General features: G+C 28.9%; 1 long non-coding RNA gene across 2 annotated transcripts in view; it reads right to left on the bottom strand.

The window, feature by feature from the left end:
• Positions 1–3,018: 3,018 nt before the first annotated feature.
• The window catches only part of LOC136087451 (uncharacterized), a 36,948-nt gene continuing 17,955 nt past the window's right edge, over positions 3,019–22,011 (bottom strand). For both annotated transcript variants that reach the window (XR_010641804.1, XR_010641803.1), the window contains exons 5-6: positions 3,189–3,289; positions 3,019–3,110 (exon numbers count right to left, since the gene is read on the bottom strand). This is a non-coding gene — a long non-coding RNA (uncharacterized LOC136087451). The remainder of the gene's footprint in view (positions 3,111–3,188; positions 3,290–22,011) is intronic.

The following is a 22,011-nucleotide window of genomic DNA, read 5'->3' as shown; positions in this document are numbered from 1 at the left end:
AAACCTAATAACTTATGTGTATTTTTAAATAGCTGCAGTAAAATGTTTGATTTGGCTTCTTTACTTATCCAGCGAGCAAAAAAAGTTTGGTTTATCAGTCAGATTACAGTTTTCTTTTATTCTGAAGCTTTTAAAGTTGTCAATTTTTTTAATTTTTTTTGAAAATGGGTAAAGCGTGTAGAATAAAATCAAGAACAATAATTAAAAAAAGGAGGAGAGGTTTGTTAGGGAAGAAATTTAACAGTCTTGACAAAGAAAATATTGAAATGGATTTAAATGATAATCCTTCTGTAACAATTTTGATTGATTCAAATAATACATCTGTCAATAATAACTCTGTAAATAACGAATCTGGATTAAATTTATTTTCTACATCTGTATTTGCGAAGAAGGTAAAGCCAATTGAATGTTCCAGAGCTTTTACAAGAATGAAAATATCTGGATATAGGATTATAGATTGCTCTATATTATCTGATGTATTTAGTGCTTTAACATGCCCTCAATGTGGCGAGTGTTCATCCTTGTCATTGTCCAAAAAAATGCAAGACAAAAAAGGACTTGCCTCAAAGTCACTTATCAAGTGCTTTAACTGCAAATATGAAAATGAGTTTTATGCTTCAAAACAAAGTAACAGAGGATATGATATTAATTGTAGAACAGTATACGCAATGCGAGCACTTGGACAGGGACATTCTGGTATAAAAATATTCACCACTTTAATGAATATGCCACAACCAATGACTCAAAATAAATATGATAAGTTAGCTGTGAAAATAGGTGCTGTCACACAAAAAGTTGTTGAAGATACCATGTTTGATGCAGTAGCAGAATTGCGTAAACATGTTGCTAATGATGAAGTTTTTGATATTGGTGTGTCGTGTGATGGTACTTGGCAGAGAAGAGGCTTTTCATCATTAAACGGTGTCTTTTCTGCATTATCAATGTGCAGGTTCTGCAAAGGTAGCTTGATAAAGCAAGATCTTTTAAAAACAAACCCTACAGCCTATGCCCAATGGAGGAACTTTCACATTTGTAAAAACAATTACAAAGGATCTGCAAGCGGTACGGAGACCACTGGTGCAAAACGTTTTTGTTTTTAAGATCTATTGACAAGTACAAACTGCAATATGTGAATTTATTAGGCAAAATGCTGGAAACTTAGTAGGTATGAAGGCAAGCGTATTGGCTACATTACTTCATGTTGCATCTTCCAAAACAAATAACTTGGACTTTACTCACTGTCCTACCGGCATCGATAGGTGGTGCAAGTTCAACTTTGATAAAGCAAATAAAACCAACACTTACAAACCGGGTCCAGGTCTTCCAATGAATATAATTTTGAAAATTAGACTTATTTTTGAGGATCTTAGCAAAGATTCAGAACTAAAAAAATGTTTACATGGGAAAGCTCAAAACGCAAATGAATCTTTCAACAGTATGATTTGGGACCGATTACAGAAGACCAGATATGTGTCACTCGATAATTTGAAATTTGGTGTATACGATGCGGTAGCAAATTTTAATATTGGTATGAAAGCTTCAGTGTTAGTTTTTGAACAATTAAATATGTTACCAGGTGCTTTCATGGTTAAAGGTTCCAATAAAATAAACAATCAAAGAATAAAACAATCTAATTATAGAATGAATGAAAAGAATAAGTTGAGGCGACAGTTAAATAGAGCAAAAAAAATTTTAAAAAATGACAGTAATTTGGAAAAAGAGGGTATAACTTATGAACGAGGAGGATTTTAAATACTGTTTTTTAGATTTAATGAGGTTAATGATTGCTTTTTTATACATTTTTTGGTGTTATTTAATAAAAAAATTATTAATTTGTTTTTTTCTCAGTAAGAAGTATTTAAGACGCCATGCTCGCCAACCATTCAAGAGTCGTTTCTAAAATTTTCAGTGGTTGTTTATTAACTTGTATAGAGTGTTTTAAGCTGCATAGTTTTTGTTTTTTTTTACACCTGCTGTTTATGCTGTTTTAGTACCATATTATTGAATATTGGACTTTGACTTTAAAATACCTAATTTTATATCTATATAAACACCACATAAAAATTTCAACTTGGGTTATTTTGCTCCACAATATTGGCTGGCGTGAAACCTGTTTTTGCTGTTTTTTGGTAATTTTTATGGTTTCCATAGCAACATGTTACCATTTTATTTTTTTTTGATACTTTTTTCTTATTTTTATTATATATGCTATTGATCTGACACATTTTTTTTTCTAAAAATTGATTTTAAAATTAGAGGGGGTTTCTCCCTTAATGGGGGAGGCTCTGTTGGAGGACGTCTATTAATTTTTACTTGTTATCAACAAAAAAAGCAATATCACAAAACTTAAAAATTAAAAAATTATATATCAGACACTAATAAGAATAAAAATTTTAATAAGGCATTAAAAATTGCTGACGAATTCTTTTAAAAAGTTTCGATTTGTCAAAATTAATAGACGTTTATTTCTCATCATAATTTAAAACTTATATTAAGAATTATATCCAACCAACTGTAAAAAAAACAAAAAAAAAAGCATTTGACCGCAAGCCACACTCTAGACTATCATTCCCCACACTCTCCCTTCCTTTTGCTACGCACCCGAGAATGATTTAATAAAAAATGGTTTCGCAATATTATTTTTCAAAAAAAATTGTTTCTTTTAAGTTTCTCAAGTAGAGTCGTTAATATCTCAAATCTCTCCATCATAGATAAAAAAGGCATTATCCTAACAATTTTGTGCGCGTATTTTTATGTTTTAAGATGTTTTTGAAAATTAAAAAACCTATTTATTAGATTTAAAATATATTTCAGCAGCAGTGATCTGTGAAACGGGCCATGAAACGTCGCTTTCACATTTAACATTTATATACTGATTTCTTTGTAGTCTATTTATTTCAATAGGTTTTAGTAAATGGTAGAAATATTATCTATTCTTAAATGTATTAAGCCACTCCTCCCTGTTTATCGTACAGGCAAGCATAGTTATTTTAAAACTAAATGGAAAAAAATGGAAAATTAAAAGTGTATAAATTTACAACCAAAATTAATACAACGTAACTGTGTCAATGTCAATTTAGTTCTCTAAAACGCCCAAATACGTCATAAATCTAAAATAAAAAAAGTAAATAAATTATGATATATAAAAATAAAAGTACATCACATAAAAAACCTGGATATCGATATACCTGTTTTCGGTAACCTGTTGTGATACAACAACATCAGTTATTGGCCGTGGCGTCGCTAGGGGATGCGATCCGCACCGAGTGACATCATCAGAGGGGCGACACTAAAATGAATAAAAAGCAAATTTGCCAGAACTTTTTTTCTAAAGTTTTTTTTTTTCCCCCTCAGAAATTTCTAGATCTGGAGGACATTTTCAGTTTTTAGTCTAGAGGAGTGAAACCAAAAGTTTACCGCTCTGGGTGACACCAACCTCAGCGACGCTACTGGTTGTTGGTGTTGCTAAATAGCATAATACAACATTAAAGAGATCGCAACTTTAAAGAAATCACAGCTTCTGTTACAACAGCAGTTTCCATTTAAAAAATTAGAACCAATATTTATTGCTAATAGCGATGATGATTAAATATCTATCAATATAATTGTGTGAAAGTAAATAAAGTTAGTTAAAACAAAACAAAACAAATTTATATCACAAAATTAGAAAACAGATAAACTTTATAATGAGATCTTTTGGGAATGGTTACAAAATATTTGTTAAAAAGCTTCTATGTTTAAAAGTGCAAACCTATTAACACCAGTTAAGAAAAGGAAAAAAAAAAATTGTGTAATTAACAAATGTAACATTTTGCTATTTTAATGGATATTTAATAGCAAAATGCTGTTTTGGTTTTTAGTTAATGATAAGAAGCAGTGAGTTCAATAATGAAACTAAGTAACTTCAATTTATTATTTTTTTATGATTAAGAACGATAAATTAGGAATTAGTTTACTATATTTAGTTACTCTCTAAACTTTTAGCATGCAGTGTGTGTATAAAACGTAAGACTAAATAATACAGATTTTTCTTTTTACTGAAGCTGCTGTTTTTTTCTAAAGGTTAAAACTTAAAATTTTGTTTTAAACGATATTTTGTTAGGCTTACGTCTTATAAAATTTATTCTATTAAGGCGCCAAAATATTTTTTTCAGACACCGTCGGAATGTTTAGCGCTAGGCTTGATATATATACATAAAAAAAATATATATATACATGTATGTACGTAAAATTTTATATATACATAAAATTATATATATATATATATATATATATATATATATATATATATATATATATATATATATATATATATATATATATATATATATATATATATATATATATATATATATAGGGGAGAGCGGGGTTGGTTGTCACACATTTTACATTTTAGGCTGCTCAGCTTTTAATTTTCATCCAATCAATGCCAAACTTTGCACAAAGCTAGTTTAACTATTTCCAGTAACTATTATAATATTTTTATGACATTGAGTGAAATATTTATTGCTGTAAAATCATTTTTCAAAGACCACTTCTGTGTGACAACTAGCCCCGCTCACGGGGTAGGTTGTCACATGGTGCGGGGTTGATTGTCACATTTGGATTTTGACAAGTTTAGATAAGAATTTAATGTAAAACGAGTACAAATTAATTTCGTTTATGTTTTACTAAGAAAAATAAAAATAAAATACTATAAACTGAAATATATATATTTTAAATATAATACATTTAACAAATTTAGTTTATCACTATAAATGTTTTTAAATTTGGTTTTTTAAAAATTATTGGATAAAGAACACAATTCACAAATAAACTGTTGTAAGCCTGGTGTGCATTCTTCATGAGCCCATTTTTGGCAAACCTGACATTGAATCCACTGTTCTCTTGATCTGCTGTTAGAAAATGATTCAAAACAATAGATGCATAGATACTCTTCATCTTCAGATGAATTTAAGACTATAGAAGGTTTTTTCATAGCAAGATTTGCTTTTATTAATTCTTTTTTACTTCCATTCGTAAATGATTTACAATTCCTAATAAAATTTTTTTTATTAGTTTTCTTCTTTTTATAATTAGCAAGCCATGCTTTGACAAGCGTGTTAGTAAGAATCATAGTTGACCGCTTTTTCATACCTCTTTTTGATGCTAACCTCGGGCCTGCTTTAGGCAGAGGCCTAATACTCTCAGGTGGTATGATTGAATTGTTAAAACCTAATGTAGTGATTGGGTTCTGATTAGAGGTTTTATTTGATACAACTGGATCTTCTATTGTTATGTCTACCTGATTATCTGGTATCTGAATAGATTCTTTAAATCTTTTATTTGCTGGTTCTGGTTGCATTGAATAAGATTCACAGTCTTTTTTATTTGAATCAGCCTGTGAACAAGGTGGGTCAGGGCGATCAGTTACATAGTTAGGACAGTAATCAATTTCAGTAAAAATATCAGGATTTAACGGGTAAATACCTGTTGCAGCAAAACCAATTAAAATATTGTGGGGAGATACAGCCTTTGGAAATGCAATGTTTACTATTTTTGGAATATCATATATTGTAACAGTTTTTCCAGGATTCATTACTAACCATAATGTCATAGCAGTATTTATATAGTTTTTGAGAGGACCATAAACTGCCTTATCCAAGGGCTGCAACTTATGTGTGAAATGTGGTGGGAAGGTAAGCATTACTATTCCATTATTTTTTGCCAAATCTAATCCTTCAATACTAAGATGGGTTTCGTGATTGTCAAGCAACAATAAACAAGGCTTTTCTTTAGTACATTTTGTATTGCCTACAAAATGTTTTAGATATTTCACAAAGTTTTCTTCTTTCATCCAACCACTTGGATTTGCATCTCCTGCACTTCCTGTTGGTGCACTGATTAGGAAATGATCTTTAAAGTTTTTACGAGGAAAAATAAAAGAAGGTGGAATGCTATTTCCAATAGCATTTATTGTGCATGCTAATGTTACAAGAGTTCCTCTTTCAGCTGACGTGATGGCTCCTACTTGTTTTAATCCTTTTTTCGCAATAACCTTTTTAGGTTGCTGTACAGTAGTTACAGCAGTTTCGTCCATGTTCCAAATGTCATTTGGTGAGAACGAGTATTTTTGCATACAGTACTGCAAATTGCTAAAAAATGATGCAACATTCTGCTTATTGAAACTTGTCGCTCGACTTAAACTAGTAGCTTCAGGTTGCCTAATGGAAATATTTGAATGGCGCTTTATAAATCCTGTAAACCAATCCTTACCAGCTTGTTCCTTTACAACCCAAGAATTGGGAACCTTCATATTATTTTTAATTGCTAGCTGGAAAGCAAGTTTTTTTACTTCGGTAGGAGTTAAACCAAAATATATATCTGCTGCTCGCAACAGGTAGGTGACCAGTTCTTTTTCTACTTTTTCTGGCAATATCAATTGACTTTTGTATCCTATAACATTCAGGGAGGTGGGGTTTTCATTTTTGTCAATTAGATCTGCTATAGAACCATGTGATGGGTTAGTAATAATAACTTTTTTACAATAACGTGCTAATGTTCTGTAATTAATGCCATGGTTTTTTGATGCTGATCTAATAGAAATGTTATTAATCTTTACATCTTTAACAGCACACATTATGACATCTCCAGAAGTATAACCTCTATTAGTTTTTCTTTTAAAATTTCGTACCATGTTTATTACTAAGCAAAGAAAAATATTTGCAAATAATGTAAACAAAACATTAAAAAAAAAAAATATATATATATATATATATATATATATATATATATATATATTATATATATATATATATATATATATATATATATATATATATATATATATATATATATATATATATATATATATATATATAAACCCACTAAATATAAACAATGCACAAACAAAACAACAGACAGTTTTACAAACTAAACAACAGCTAGTTGTTTAGTTTGTAAACAAAACAATAAACAGTTGAACTTCTGTAATCCTTTTTCTATAATTATACTAAACATTGGATCGCAATCTAAAGTTATGCACGTTGAAATAAAAATAATTTAGATTACAGATATTTAGTTAAACAAATATAAGACTTTGACTTTAGATTTTTAAATAATATCTTAAACATTAAAATAATGCGGACAAATAAATAAAGCCACTAAATAATCTGCAAGCGGCGTTTAATTTGCAGCGCATGGAGTCGAGGCAATTGTGACAACCATCCCCATATATTTTGTGACAAGCAACCCCTTCTGAGTAAGTTGCTGGACACCTGTACATTTACCTAAAAGCGTGAGAATTTCATGATAATTTTTTATGAATTAAGTTACTCAAATGAATAAAGTACTTTATAAATCTACATTCAAAACACAATAAAATAATTTTCGTTTGGTAAAAGAAAATTTCTGAGTAGGCGAAATTTAACTTTTTCATATCAAAAACCTATAAAAACGAATAACTTTTCTTCTACACGCTAAAAAAAGATGAAAATTACTGTAAAAATATTTTTTTTATATAACATTTCGATTGTATGATTTGAAATTTCTATATCTTATTTACATTTCCTGTAATAAACTTTTTGACAACCAACCCGCGTGACAACCTACACCGCTCTCCCCTATATATATATATATATATATATATATATATATATATATATATATATATATATATATATATATATATATATATATATATATATATATATATGTATATATATATATATATATATATATATATATATATACACACACACTTTATATATATATATACACACACGCACTTTATATATATATATATATATATATATATATATATATATATATATATATATATATATATATATATATATATATATATATATATATATATATATTAAGTGTATTAATATAACTAACTTCCAAATTTAAAAAAAAAAGTTAGTTGAGAAGTGAAGGTTTAAGCAAGAGATTTAATTTAGTTTTTAAAAAATTGTTCGTCGATGTTGTGTAACAAATTGCAATGGCAATTATAATCCTCAGAATAGAGTTAAAACATTTAGACTTCCAAGAAACATTGAAGAACGAAAACGTTGGATTGTTATAATACCAAGAGATAATGTTCCTGATACTAATAAAACCGTAGTATGTGAAAGACATTGGCCAAAAAATTATTCAACTGTTACTGATTATGGAAAGCTGAGACCTCGTAATGCTCCGTCAGTATTTGATTGTATAAAGCCAAGCTTAGTTCCTACTGTACCCATGCCACTTAGAAAAACATCAAAAAGTCTAAATAATGTTCGCTGGCAAGAAGAGGGCGAGTTTAAATATTTAATTCACAAGAAAAATTAGAAAGTATTAATGTTTTATATGAAAAGTTAAAAACTAATGAATTTAATTTTGCTATTATTAATTATTTATGCAATGATATATTATATATTCAGTCTTCAGACTTTTAAAGGAAAGTGCTATTGCTAGATTTCTTCTTTGCATATATAAAGATCTCACTTTTGAAGCATTTCATTGTGGATTTAAAATTAGTGTTATGACTTTATCATCTAACCGAGTTTATATTATGAACAAATTTTCTCATATCCAAGAGGCATTAAGATTTTTAAATTGTTGTGTAATAACACCTAAAAAAGAAGTTGTATATCAACTAATTTTGTCAATGAATAAAACATGTATTGGGGGAAAAAAGTATCCAATTGAAACAATTGTGCGAGAATTTGAGTATTTTTCTCTTTCACGATCAGCCTACAATCGCATCAGAGAAGATTTTGAACTTCCAAGTTTACGTACTTTAGGAAGAATGACATCTAAATGTAAATCTTTAGATGATACCACTTATATCAGACATATTTTCTCTAATCTTAGAGATGATAGACAAAAAACATGCATTTTACTTCTTGATGAGGTTTATGTTATACCAATGTTGCAGTATCATGGTGGCATAGTATTTGGTAAATCAGTTAACAAACCTTATCTGTTAGCAAACACAGTACTGAGATTTTTGGTTGTAACATTGTTTAATGGGTCATAATTTCTTTACAAAATGTTACCAGTCAGAGAACTTGATGCTGAGTTTCTTTTTGAACAGACAACCGTGATTCTTGATACAATTAAAAATAATGGGAGCAATGTTGTTGCTATTGTCTGTGATGGTAACAGAGTCAATAAGAAGTTTTATAACTTTTTTGAAAAAAAGAAGCATGTACTAAAGAAGGTGTACTAAAGACAATATTTTTCTTTTATTTGATTATGTTCATTTATTAAAAAGTATACGTAATAACTGGATCACAGAAAAAACTCAAGAACTTGAATTTTATATTGATGGAGAAAAAAAAATAGCACGGTGAGTTGATATTATTAATTTGTACAAGCTTGAAACGAAAAACATTGTTAAAATGACTAAATTAACAGAAGTTTCTGTTTATCCAAAGCCAGTTGAAAGACAAAAATTTATCACTTGTCTGCAAGTGTTTTGTGATGAAACATTGTCAGCATTAAAAAGTCATCCAGACCTGCATGAAAATGAAGGGACAATTATTTTCATAGTCGTCTAAAGTCGTTGAATTTTGGAAAATTTGTAATGTTCACAGTCCATATGCAGACATTTGTTTGAAAGATTCTAATCGAGCTGCTATTGCTTCTGCTAATGGTGACAATTTAAGCAAACTTTCTGCAATGGGTGATTTTGCAATACAAATGAAAAAAATAGAAAAAGGAAAAAGAGTCAAATTACTAACAAGTGACACTGCTAATTGTTTAGCTCAGACCTGTTATGGTTTGGTTCAGTTGTCAAAATATCTTTTAGATACAACTCATCAGTATGTATTATTAGGCAACTTTACAACAGATCCATTAGAAAAGCTCTTTGGAAAATTAAGACAAGGCTCAGGAGGAACTTATTTTATTTCCGTTCAACAAGTTCTTGAAAAAGTAACTATATACCGTACAAAGTTCCTATTAAAGTTTGAGAAAAGTTCAGATGTGTTAGCCAATCTAGGTTCAGATCACTCTTGTCCAAAATGTAAATTTTTACCAAGCGAGGGTATTTGCAACGTTATTTACAACTTACCTGCTCTGTGTGATTCATTGACTGTTGATATTAAAATGTCATTAGTTTATATTGCTTGGTACATTATTCGTGAAGATAAAAATACAGATGACACCTTTTATTTCATATGGAAATTTTGTAAAGGACATAAATCGAGGAGGTTTAACAATTCTTGGTGACAAAGTTTGTCAATGGGCAACTTACTGTTACATTCTTTTTTATGAATTATATAATGACACTTGTCGGTCATCACTGTGTAACCTCCTTATGATGCTATCAGAGTTTTATTCATTAGGTATGCAAAGACATCATGGATTAACAATGACAAATATTTTATTTAATAATTATTGTCGACTCTATTCACCTTGTTCCCAGACGGAGCCAAAGCAGAAGTTGATAAAACTCAGCGCAAAGTAAAATTTTTGCAATGTTTTTAACAAAAACTGTAAAATAGTGTTTAGTAAAATATCTAAAAAGCTTGTATTTACTTTTTAATCTCTAAAGATTTTATCTCTTTTTTCTCAAAAATTTATTTTTTATACTTAAAAAACCCATTAATAAACTTTGTGGTAAATGCTAATATTAAATTGTTTAAACAATTAGTTTTAGATTTAAGTTAATTTATTAGAACATTTAAGTTAATTTATTATAAATGTTATTCATTAGTTATATTACAATGTTAGTTATAAACAAAATTAAAAAAAATAATAATAATAAATTCATCTTTTCACTTTTTATAAGTTACTTTTAGTAGATATATCATACAAATATTATATTCATGCGAAAATCACCTAACTGAAAATGTAAACTACTGCAAAGTAATATTTTTAATCTTGCCTCCAGTTTTTTACGCAAGCCGCGTAACCAATTTTAACGAATCCCCTATATTAGCATGGTCTATCCTAAAGTCTGTACCCCCCTACTCAAATATTTCAAAAAGGTGCCCATTCTGTCTATATGAGAAATTTGCTATTATATCGTATCCAAAACCCGAGGAACTGCTAAATAAAAGGACAGAAATAATATCAAAGTGCTGCCACGAAAAAAAATTCTTATAAAAAAAATTACAAAGCTCAATAAAAACCTAACTACCAACTAACAATAACTATATTACTGTACTTCATATATCTACAGGCTAACTAATAAATTACTCTCTCACACACATCTATTGTAATATATTTTATAATATTATTTATATTTTTATATAAATTTTTAATATTGTATATTTTTAATATATAAATAATGCACATTATCACATAAATGAATATTTTTAAACAACCATTAAAACAATTAATAACTATTACCTAACTAAAAAACAAATTAATAATTAACATTAACCTAACTACTAAACAATTTCCGTTCCGTAACGATTTAAAATATAAATCGTAACATCCACTAAACATATTGTAGCAAAATTAAATTTTACTACTTGCCTGAAGATTTCGGTAACACACGAAACTTGAGTTGCAATTTAAATTATATTATGATATATTATAACATGGCCTACTTTATTTATACGGCCGGATATATTGTATTTTGAAGAAAAAAATAGAAGGCCAGTTTTTAAAATCGTAATGTTTCAAAAACTTAATACGTTTTGAACATTTTCTAAATTATTTTACTTTCTAAATTTAAAAAATCCACTGAAGTAGTATATATTCATAATTTTAGATATTAAACAAACATTTATTAAGAAATAAATAAATAAAAAGAGTCTTTATTTTAAAATTTAGAATCAGTAAAAACAAGAACAGTTATAAAAAATATTGAAATATTTTTCTTTTTTCATTAAAAAATAAAATAATTATATTGTAAATAAGTTATTAAACTTTCTCAAATTTTCTCTTTTTAAAAGATTTTACATGATCAATAGCTACTTCGTTGGTAGAGATATTTCTTGTATTATTAAGAAAAATGTTGATAACAACTCTTCCAGCAAGTTTTATCTCAGTTTTTTTATGCATGGGACAAGAAAAAAACCGAAAAGAGTCATAAAAGTGATTTAATAAATATTCTAAAGCTTGTTGTGCATGTAAATTAAATTTCTTTATTTTGTTATAAGAGTAGTCAATCATAGCAAAGGATGTGCAAACATAATCCAAAAGTGATGGTGAAGGAATAGTGAGTCCACCCCTAGAAATAACGGTTTAATTAGTATGATCAGGATTGCTTTCATCAATATTGACACAATACAAAAATTCTTTACAACATGTATCAAAACTTCCAAAATGTCTAATGTGCCATTTCCCTATGAAATTTTTTTATTTTTAGAAATGACTGCATTACCTAAAATATTACATGTTGAATACAGGCATTTAGAATTTGATAAACCCCACCATTTGTTAAATGTAAGAAAATCTGCACAACTTTAAAGATCAGAAAAACATGAGTGAATCACTGTAGATATAGTTTCATCAAAAATTGCAAGTGCTAAAGTAACATTTTCTTTAAAATTGCCATGATGTAATACTTAAATTGTTATTTTAACATTCAAACATAATTTTTTAATATTTAAACATAAAGAAGACATAATCGACAAGTATGAGTCTAGTCAATTTGGAGCAGAGAGACAAAAATTAAGTTTCCGTTATTAAAGTTGATAAAGCTTTGATTCTGTTGATATAGCAGTATATAAATGATTTATATACTGCTATATCAACAGAATATATATAATCTAAGGCTTTCTCCCTAATGAACACATCATTAGGGAGAAAGCCTTAGATTCAGCAAAAGAAATTAACACTGCGCATTTTAAAGCTTCAGAAGGGTGGCTTGATCGATGGAAAAATAGACATAATGTTGTTTTCCGAAATATTTCTGGCAAAGAAAGGCTGTGTACAGAGAAATAGAAATCAAGTTGGGAGCAAAGCCATTTGTTCGCGATCATCTTAAGGTATGAATTGAAATGGATTACTTTATTTATTCGACCAGGAATAATGCATTTTAATGGAAAAAACTGTAAATTTCTCACAGTTTGGTATTTTTTGTGATTGCCAAGCTTCAATCCAATGGGCCATTTCACTAAAAAATTCAGGTTTTTTATTACCAGAAACGACTGCATTACCTATAATATTACATGTTGAATACTGACATTTTGAATTTGATAAAACCCACCACTTGTTAAATAATGTAAGAAAATCTGCACAACTTTTAAAATCAGGAAAATATGAGTGAATCACTGAAGATGTAGTTTCATCAAAAGTTGCAAGTGCTAAAAAAACATTTTGTTTAAAATTGCCATAATGTAATACTTTCATTGTTATTTTTGGTGCTTTACGCAAGCCAGCATCAAGAGCGAGGTCTTTTTTATAAATCTTGTGAAAGGTGCTCAATTTAATTTCTCCCCCACATATAATTATAGGATCTTTAAATCCATTAAAGTTAAAATCTGGAAATAAAAATCTTTTGCAATTTAACAAATTATTTCTGATGTTTTTAATAAAATGTACAACATCAAAACAAAGGTAAATTTTTTTTAGATTGTAAATAAAAAACAAATCTTCGGCTTGTTGATTTGATGCACAAAGAATTTTTTTAAAACAAGAAACATTAGATATACATTAAATAGAAACAATAACTCTAACATTAAATTCACATTCAGTTAAGATACAAAGACATTCAAAAATTTCTTCTTTTAACCATTCAGCATTGATTGTTTTTTCAGGAGATGTTTTAATCACATATGGAATATTTTGTTTTAGGCCAACTATTATAAAACAAACTATTCCCTTATACATTTCTCCAGACTCATCACTACCAATCATCTCCCCAGCAAAATACTCCTCACATTTTTGCAAATACATTTCATCAAAAATCAAGCAAATGTCTTGAGATATCTTACCTTCTAATTTTAAACGTTTTGCACAACTTAGAGCATCAATATTTCCACTAGTTATTTTTTTAAGTAACAATAATGATGGTAAAGACAATTCTTCACGCAAAAGTTGGTATGACTGCATAGAAGTATATAGTAATATTAGTGAATACTTTATGGTATTGGCTGAATAAAAAGGTTTTTCATATTTAATTTGCTGTAATTCAGTTAATTCAGATGAAAATTGTTCAGCTTGTGATTTAATGTAGGTAGGAAAATTATGAAGCATACTTTTACAAGATAAACGACAATCTCTACCTTGACAAAACCACTGAGGCAATGGCAAAGGTGAACCTTTGTGAAACAATTTAACATGCATCTCATTGTTTACACGAATGCACTCTGTAACTTCTGGAATAGATAAAGTACTATGACTCAATTTATAAAAAATTATATGACCATGATGCTTCAAGAATGAAAAACCATCTGGAGCAAGACTTTCAGTAATATCATCAAAACTAATCAAATCATTCAATAAAAACTGTTCATATTGATCTGGCTGAAATATTCTTTTAGATGGTGATTTTCTTAACGTATTAGAAGATTTTATAAGTTGTGATAAACCTTCTTCAGTCAAATTTGTGCAATCAAAAATAGTTGGAAAAGGCTTTAGTTTTTTTATTAATTTAAAACGTTGATTCGTGTTACCTTTCTTAAAATACTTTTTTTCAAAGTGTTTGATGCATATAACAGAAGAATTAGTAGGTATCCAATCTTTTCTATTTACAAATTTAATCCAATTTTTTTTTAACTCTACATTTTTTGGAAACGAAAATACAACTGTAGATACTTCACTATAATTATGATAATTTGAACGACAATTTACAACGCAACATTTGTTAACTATCTTTTTGAACTTCCAAAGCTGCTTCTTTAAAAACACTTTTTGAGAAAACTGGCCTTCTATTTTTTTCTTCAAAATGCAAAATATCTGGCCGTATAAATAAAGTAGGCCATTATTATAAACATTAGCATTTAGCTTTTTTCTGGTACTGCGGGTAACAGGAATTAGCTAAATTAGCTTAATAATTTAATTGAAACTCGCGAGCAGCTGGTGTTTTCAAAAGAAAGTTAATTGGCTAAAATAAGACAATCTAACTTTATTATTTCGGCACATACGTTTTCTTTTATATAAAATGTTTTACGAATACACTTTCATTATGGTCCCAAATATATGAATCCTAACTTGCCTATTAATTACGGGTGATTGTTTATTTCAGCAAAATTTTTAGTATCATAAACATATAAGTTACTTTGGTTTTGCAGTACTTTTGCATAAATCATTAATAAAAATTATGAACAATAATGGTCCTAAGACACTCATTCCCAGCAAGCAATAGACGTTTTTTTCGACCATCTAATACCCCGTTCATACTGACGATAAAACACGTTTTATCTTAAAAGCGTATTAAATTGTTATTGCAAAAAGCTGTATAAAACAACAATAAAACAATACTGCAAGGTTGCTTTGTCAATATAAAAAGCATGTGTTAATATAAAACAACCTCGCCATGTTGTTTTATTACTGTTTTGCAGAGTTTATAATATTAAAAACACATAACACATTTAAAATAAAATGTGTTTTATCTCCAATGTGAACGGGGTATAAAATTGATCTAAGGGATCGTCCATAAACTACGCAACGCCTAAATTATTTAAAAAACAGAAGAAGGAGATCTTTAGCTCTTTTACGCGGCGATTTTTATTAAACTTGATGTGCTATTTTGATTTTTTAATTAACGTAAGGCTCTGCGAGGGGAAACTTTTAATCTTTTTTGTTTTGTTTATTAGTAGAATTGAGCGTTGCGTAATTTATGAACAATCCCTAATTTGTATCTATCGTAGATCCGTATATTTTAGACGTATATTATAGATCAAAAAGACGTCTGATTAGAGAGATACTATTTCAATTCTATTTTAGACGCATAAAATACACTCATGCGTAGATCATTTTTTATTAAAAATGATCTATGCATGATCATAGACCATATTTTATCTAAACTTAGATGTCTTTGATATGTCTTTTATAGATTTGTCATAACAGAAAGAAAAAGTTATAACTCATGACAAAATGATTTTATAGAGCGATGATTGTTAATGACCACCATATAAAAAACATGCGTCAGGATTGGTGGAAACTTACTTCAAGAAAGGAATGAATAATAGCATAACCTTTTATATAGAATATATTATATATTATAGAAGTTTTTCCTATGCATTTTATTCTATGCAAAATAAATATTTGATAATGATGCATCGTTTTAGAGGCATCATTATCAAATATTTATTTATTTAAATGCGAAATATAATCGAAAAAGGTGTATGGTAATACATCTTTGTGAGATGTTGTTTTTATTGGGGTCTAGTCTTCTGGTATATTTTATGTTGTTTTTAAATTGGTTTAACATAATAGTAAAAGTGAATAATGCTAGACTGAATGAATAATGCTAGACTGAATGACCCAAAGAAAAATAAAAGGAATTTATCAGTAATGGAAGGTCAATGCAAAATAATGTAACTTTTTAAGTTGTTAACTTCTTAAAGCTGGATAAAATTTGCTAGAACAACCATGTTTATTTTCATTCCAGCATGTTAAACTCTTGAATATTTATTTAAGAGTTTAACATGCAAGAATTAATATTATTCAACGTAATATTAACTCTTAATATTATGTTGGCGTATGTACCAAACAAACATTTGAATCTTACAAATAAGGTAACGGTAGTAATAATTGACCATTTGCCAGTAGTTGACCATTTAGAAGAAAAAACCTTAAAATAAGCCCTAATATGGTAGAACGATTTTAAAAACAGCGGGAAAATACTCTCCTACCATTTGGTTACATACGTACATACATAAATGCAGCAAACATTTGACAGCTTTGAACAAAGTCTTACAGTTACTGTGCTATGTTCTTGTCTATTTTTTTAAGTTTTCTTCCGCAATTAGAATTAGTCTAAAATATAAATTGGAAGGCAAGTCACCCACTGAAAGAAAAATAGAACCTCAAACCATCCTAAGCTATAAAGAGGAAATAGTTATTGCTAACTGGGTCCTAAAAATGGTCGAAGCAGGATTCCCTGTAACTGCAAAACAACTTCAAAATAGTGTGCAACGGTTGGTGACTGACCTTAGTAGAGACAATCCTTTTACTAACAATTCTAGACATAGATCTACGGATTTTTAAGAAGAAATGAAAATATAACTAAACGTATAAGCCAAAACCTAACAGTTTCCTGTGCATCAGGACAATACTTTACGGTGGTTCACGGAAGTTAAGGAATACTTAAAAAAAAAGATATTTTTACAAGTCCTGATTGACCCCTCACGGCTCTTTAACTGCAATGAGACTGCTTTTTTTCTTAACCCGAAAGGAACTAAAGTCCTTGCAAGAAAGGGAGATAAGACAATATATCAACAAGTTAATTCAGATGGCAAGAAGTGTCTCACAGTACTGATTACTGGCAATGCCAACGACAGTGTTGTAACACCATTAGTGATCTTCAAATATGCTGCCTATGGAAATAACGCTAAACTTTCCTTCCAGTTGGGCACTAGGAAAAAGTGATTTCGGTTGGATGCAATCGTAAATATTTTAAGAAATCTTGGCAAAACTTTTTCACCCTTGACTTAAAGCAAATAATATAACTCTATCCTGTTAAATCATTTGTCGATGGGCAAGTTTCCCATTTAAGTATGCAAACAAGTCAGTTCTGCGACCAAAATGGGATTATTTTGGTGGCTTTATGTTCTAATACTATGCATATTTTACAGCCTAAGAATGTTGCAGTGTTTGCTAAACTGCTAAAAGAAATAGTGGATAACCATGTTACTCATTCTGTGTTGGCCAACGGTTTCCGCAAATCTGGATTCTATCCAGATTTATGGAAACCTGGGATCCAACCATACCGAGGGTTCCAGGACATAAAAATAATATTACTGCGCAGAATGCTGTGCCAAATGACAACATACATTGACATTTGAAATATGTTAATAAATGTGATTGAAATTCTTGAATGAGAGTATGGGATTGAAATTCTTGAATGAGAGTATGGGGAAAGAAAAATTGGAAGTATACGATTGATTGGAAAAGGGAATCCTTCTGACAGATCACTTTTCCGGTTGTGGAAGAAAACTGAGTAAGAACTTAAAAAGCCTTCTCCTATAATTGAAGGCAATAAAGATACCGCAATTGCAAGAATATCAAATGTACTGTCTCCCATAGTTGATTTCAATGAAAATACCGTAATCGCAGGATCATCACATGTACTGTCCCCCATAGTTGAAGACAATGAAAATACCACAATAATCATGAAATGCACTCCCATAGTTGAAAGAAATGAAGATAATGCAATCGCTGGACAGTCAAGAAAAATCCACAGAAGAAAAGTTTAAAAGAAAGAATACCCGCTATAGCGTTTGGAGAACTTGGCCAATAGTATTTCCAAACAATAATCGAAAAAAAAAAATGAAATGGAAAGACTGAAACAAGATAAAGCAGCTGAAAGGGAAAGAAAGAAAGAAAGAAAACAAAATGAAAGAGAATGAAAGGTAAAAAAAAAAAAAAAAGTAAGCAAAAGTTAAAGACTTAAAGACTTAAAAATTAAAGAATAATTCAGACTCGTCTATTTCTATTCCTGAGCTAAGCGATGGTGAAGATTCTGACTGGTATAAATACTCTTTAGATAACAATTTAATTAGCCTGGAAAAGGATGACTTTGTAATTGCAGAGTATGAAGGGATCCATTTTCTGGGGAAAGTAGTGCATGCTGTGGCTAATGGCTACAAAATCAGAGTGGAATTTCACAGCAAGCTGAGCAATTTATATATATATATATATATATATATATATACATATATATATATATATATATATATATATATATATATATATATATATATATATATATATATATATATATATATACATATACATATATATATATATATATATATATATATATATATATATATATATATATATATATATATATATATATATATATATATATATATATATATATGTATGTATGTATGTATATTTAATATTTATTTAAAAAAATTTATATATATGGTGCAAACAGATTTTTAGAATCATACAAGTCATTAAAAGAAATGCATTTATATTGTTTTTATTATTACATACTTGTCATGTTTTTATCATTACATTATATTTTAGGTGGCACAGCAAGTAGGCGGCCTCAATACAGAACTAGTTTTGTATATTTTTTAATGTTGTTAAAAGAATTTAAATAATTCGAACCTAATTGTTTCTTTACTTGTTAAAAAGTTAAGAAACATCTGATGTGAAAGAAATGATGACTATAACGATGCATTTTTTATTTTAGATGTCTTATTGAAGTCTTAAATTTTGTATGGAATATAATGCTTTTAAAAGATATCTAGATGTCTTTTAGAAGCTTTATATTCCATACAAAATTAATGTCTACAAATAGACATCTAAAACATTTAAGGGATATCTTATAGCTATAAGACATTTCTTAAATTTATTTGTAGACATAAATTTTGTTTGGAATATAAATCACATAGAAAGAGTCATACTTCAAGACAAAAACTAGACAAACTTTTATAACGTTGGGGGCTTGTGATAAGACACCTGTGAAGTCGCCATTTAAAATTTTTTAAATGACTGCCTTTAAAAATGGATTTTATTAAATATTTCAACTTCCAAAACAGCCAATTGATTTTGGTGTCTACTGCTACACATTTTGATTCACAGAATTCATCGGTGACATTTTCAATTTTTCCATGTAATTGATTCCAAGATGGCGGTTAATATGACAGAGAAATCCATAATAAATGTAATTATTTACTTAAAACAACTCTGATAAATCTCTTGTGACAAATTTTTTACACCTGCTTTAAATGAACTATAGCAAAGAATGTTTTACATCATTTTCTTGTTTCAATAGAAATATTAAAAATAATGTAAAAAATATTTTAGTCATTTTCACTTTGTCAGTGGCAATGTCATAGGCCAGTACTCTTGCCTGCCTAATACAAAAGGGGCTAGGAATAAAAGAGGTTGTGGAATTTTTAGTTCAGATCTAACAAACAGGGGTCTTAATAAAGGGGTGGCTGGCAATTTTTTACAGACACAAATAAAACAATTAAATTTTAGTGTGGCTAGCGGTCAAATGCGAAATTTTTAACAGCTGAACGATATTTACACCGGGTTACACTGAAAGACCTTATTTTTTTCACTAACTGATATATTTTCAGATTTTTTTTAGTTTTGAGATGTTTTTTTGTTGATAAAAAGTAAAAACTAATAAACAAGGGGATCTTTATAAGCTTGGGGTGGGTGGGGAAAATTTCTGAATATTAATAAACATCTCCTCCCGTGTATTTAGCACCTAGGAGTAAGTTTCATGCTACAATGGGCACAATCGCATTTGGGAATGCAGTCAGTTATTAAACCTGCTTATCTTTGATCACTTGCAACTCAGTAATTAAAGGGCTTAGTAATATAAGTGCTTAAGTAACAAAATAAATGCTTTGAGAAAATCTACTCTGATCAGCCATTTTAAATTCTTATTTTAAAGTGTTATACCTATGATCAAAGCAGATTTTCTCAAAACGTTTACTTTGTGACTTAAGTACTTTTAGCACTAAGCTCTTCAACTCCACACTTGATGGCATTGCTTCTGAAGAAAATGTCCATATTGGTCCCCACTTGCTACCAGGTTATTTTTTTTATCTCCAACCAATGTTTTGCCCCAGATGTAATCTAAAGAAACGAGGCGCTTTTTATTTATTGCAGAAGAGCTGCTTGTGTTGGAGGCAAATCTTCTATAATTTTTCCTTTCTAATAAACAGATGTTTTCTTGTGGAGTCAACAGATAAGGTGATGCTGCTTTAGTCATTCATAATAATTGTGAACCTTTCAAAAAATTTGTTCAGCTCTTCTGTAATAAATATTGGTGAATCAGAAAGAATTTGAAAGATGGACATGTTTCCAAAACGTATTCCAAGTAGATTTGTAGTAATAGCTTGGCAACCCATGAAATAATGGGTTGCCGAGAGCAACCCATTAGAGATTTGATTGATGAACAACAGTAATTGATAGCACCACTAGTCTGTATCCACAGTATTTAAATTTTTGTAATTCCGGATTTAACAGCATTTGTCACATGATTAAGTATTCTATTTTGTTTTTTGTTGTTGCTTTTTTTGCTAAGTTAACTTCAAGTTAACTTTTTCCTAAGTAAAGATCAAAGAACCAAATTATTCAATATAAATAGTTTGGTTTTTTGATCATTAACACTAAGGCAATTTCACCAGTTGTTTGGGATCTGTCCAAAAGGCTCAATAACGATTATATTTGTTTGATTTGCTCAGTTGGTATCCAGAATTAAATGCTAATGGGTTATCAAGAATTCTGACTGCTCCACCATTCTCTTTAATGACCGTGTTCGTGGGCTTGATTTAGTGATATAGATGGAAAAAAATTTATAATGCTTCTATCAGAACTGTCACGTCTACAGACATATCTATTGAACTGTATGAGTTCAGATATTGTCATGAATTGTATGAGTACTGATATTCAGATATTTATTAAAAGTTTTATGCTTGTGATATGAGTATGAAACTTTCAATAACGTGCAAAATTTTTTTTTTTTACAGTACTTCTATTTTTATTTCTTTAGTAAGATATCGAGGGTATACTTCCAGAATGCACAGAAGTCATTTCTCATTGTTTTGAGATAATGGCAGTTTAATGAAAAAATTTTTTTTCATGCAATGGTGTATATTCCCATTGTATATTTGAGAATGATCAATAACTTGGTATTATATAGAATATAAGGTCTGGTGCATTTTGGAAGTGATAAAGCATATAATAATGAGTATTTATGTTGACTTAACTCAAAACCAACAAAAAATGACTTAGTGCATTCTGGCAGTATACCCTCGATATATAACCTAGTAATTAATCAACTTTAATTGTCACAAACTTAATATTGATATACACCATACTTGTATATATGATCTGCAAACTGAACTTAACTTACAGACGTTTACACTACTTAGGTTTATATATAACATTATATAAATAGAACTATTTTGTAAACATAATTTTAAATGTACAGTG

The sequence above is a fragment of the Hydra vulgaris genome, chromosome 11, assembly GCF_038396675.1.
Source record: "Hydra vulgaris chromosome 11, alternate assembly HydraT2T_AEP".
Lineage (NCBI taxonomy): Eukaryota > Metazoa > Cnidaria > Hydrozoa > Anthoathecata > Hydridae > Hydra > Hydra vulgaris.
This window is presented reverse-complemented; position numbering and strand designations above follow the sequence as displayed.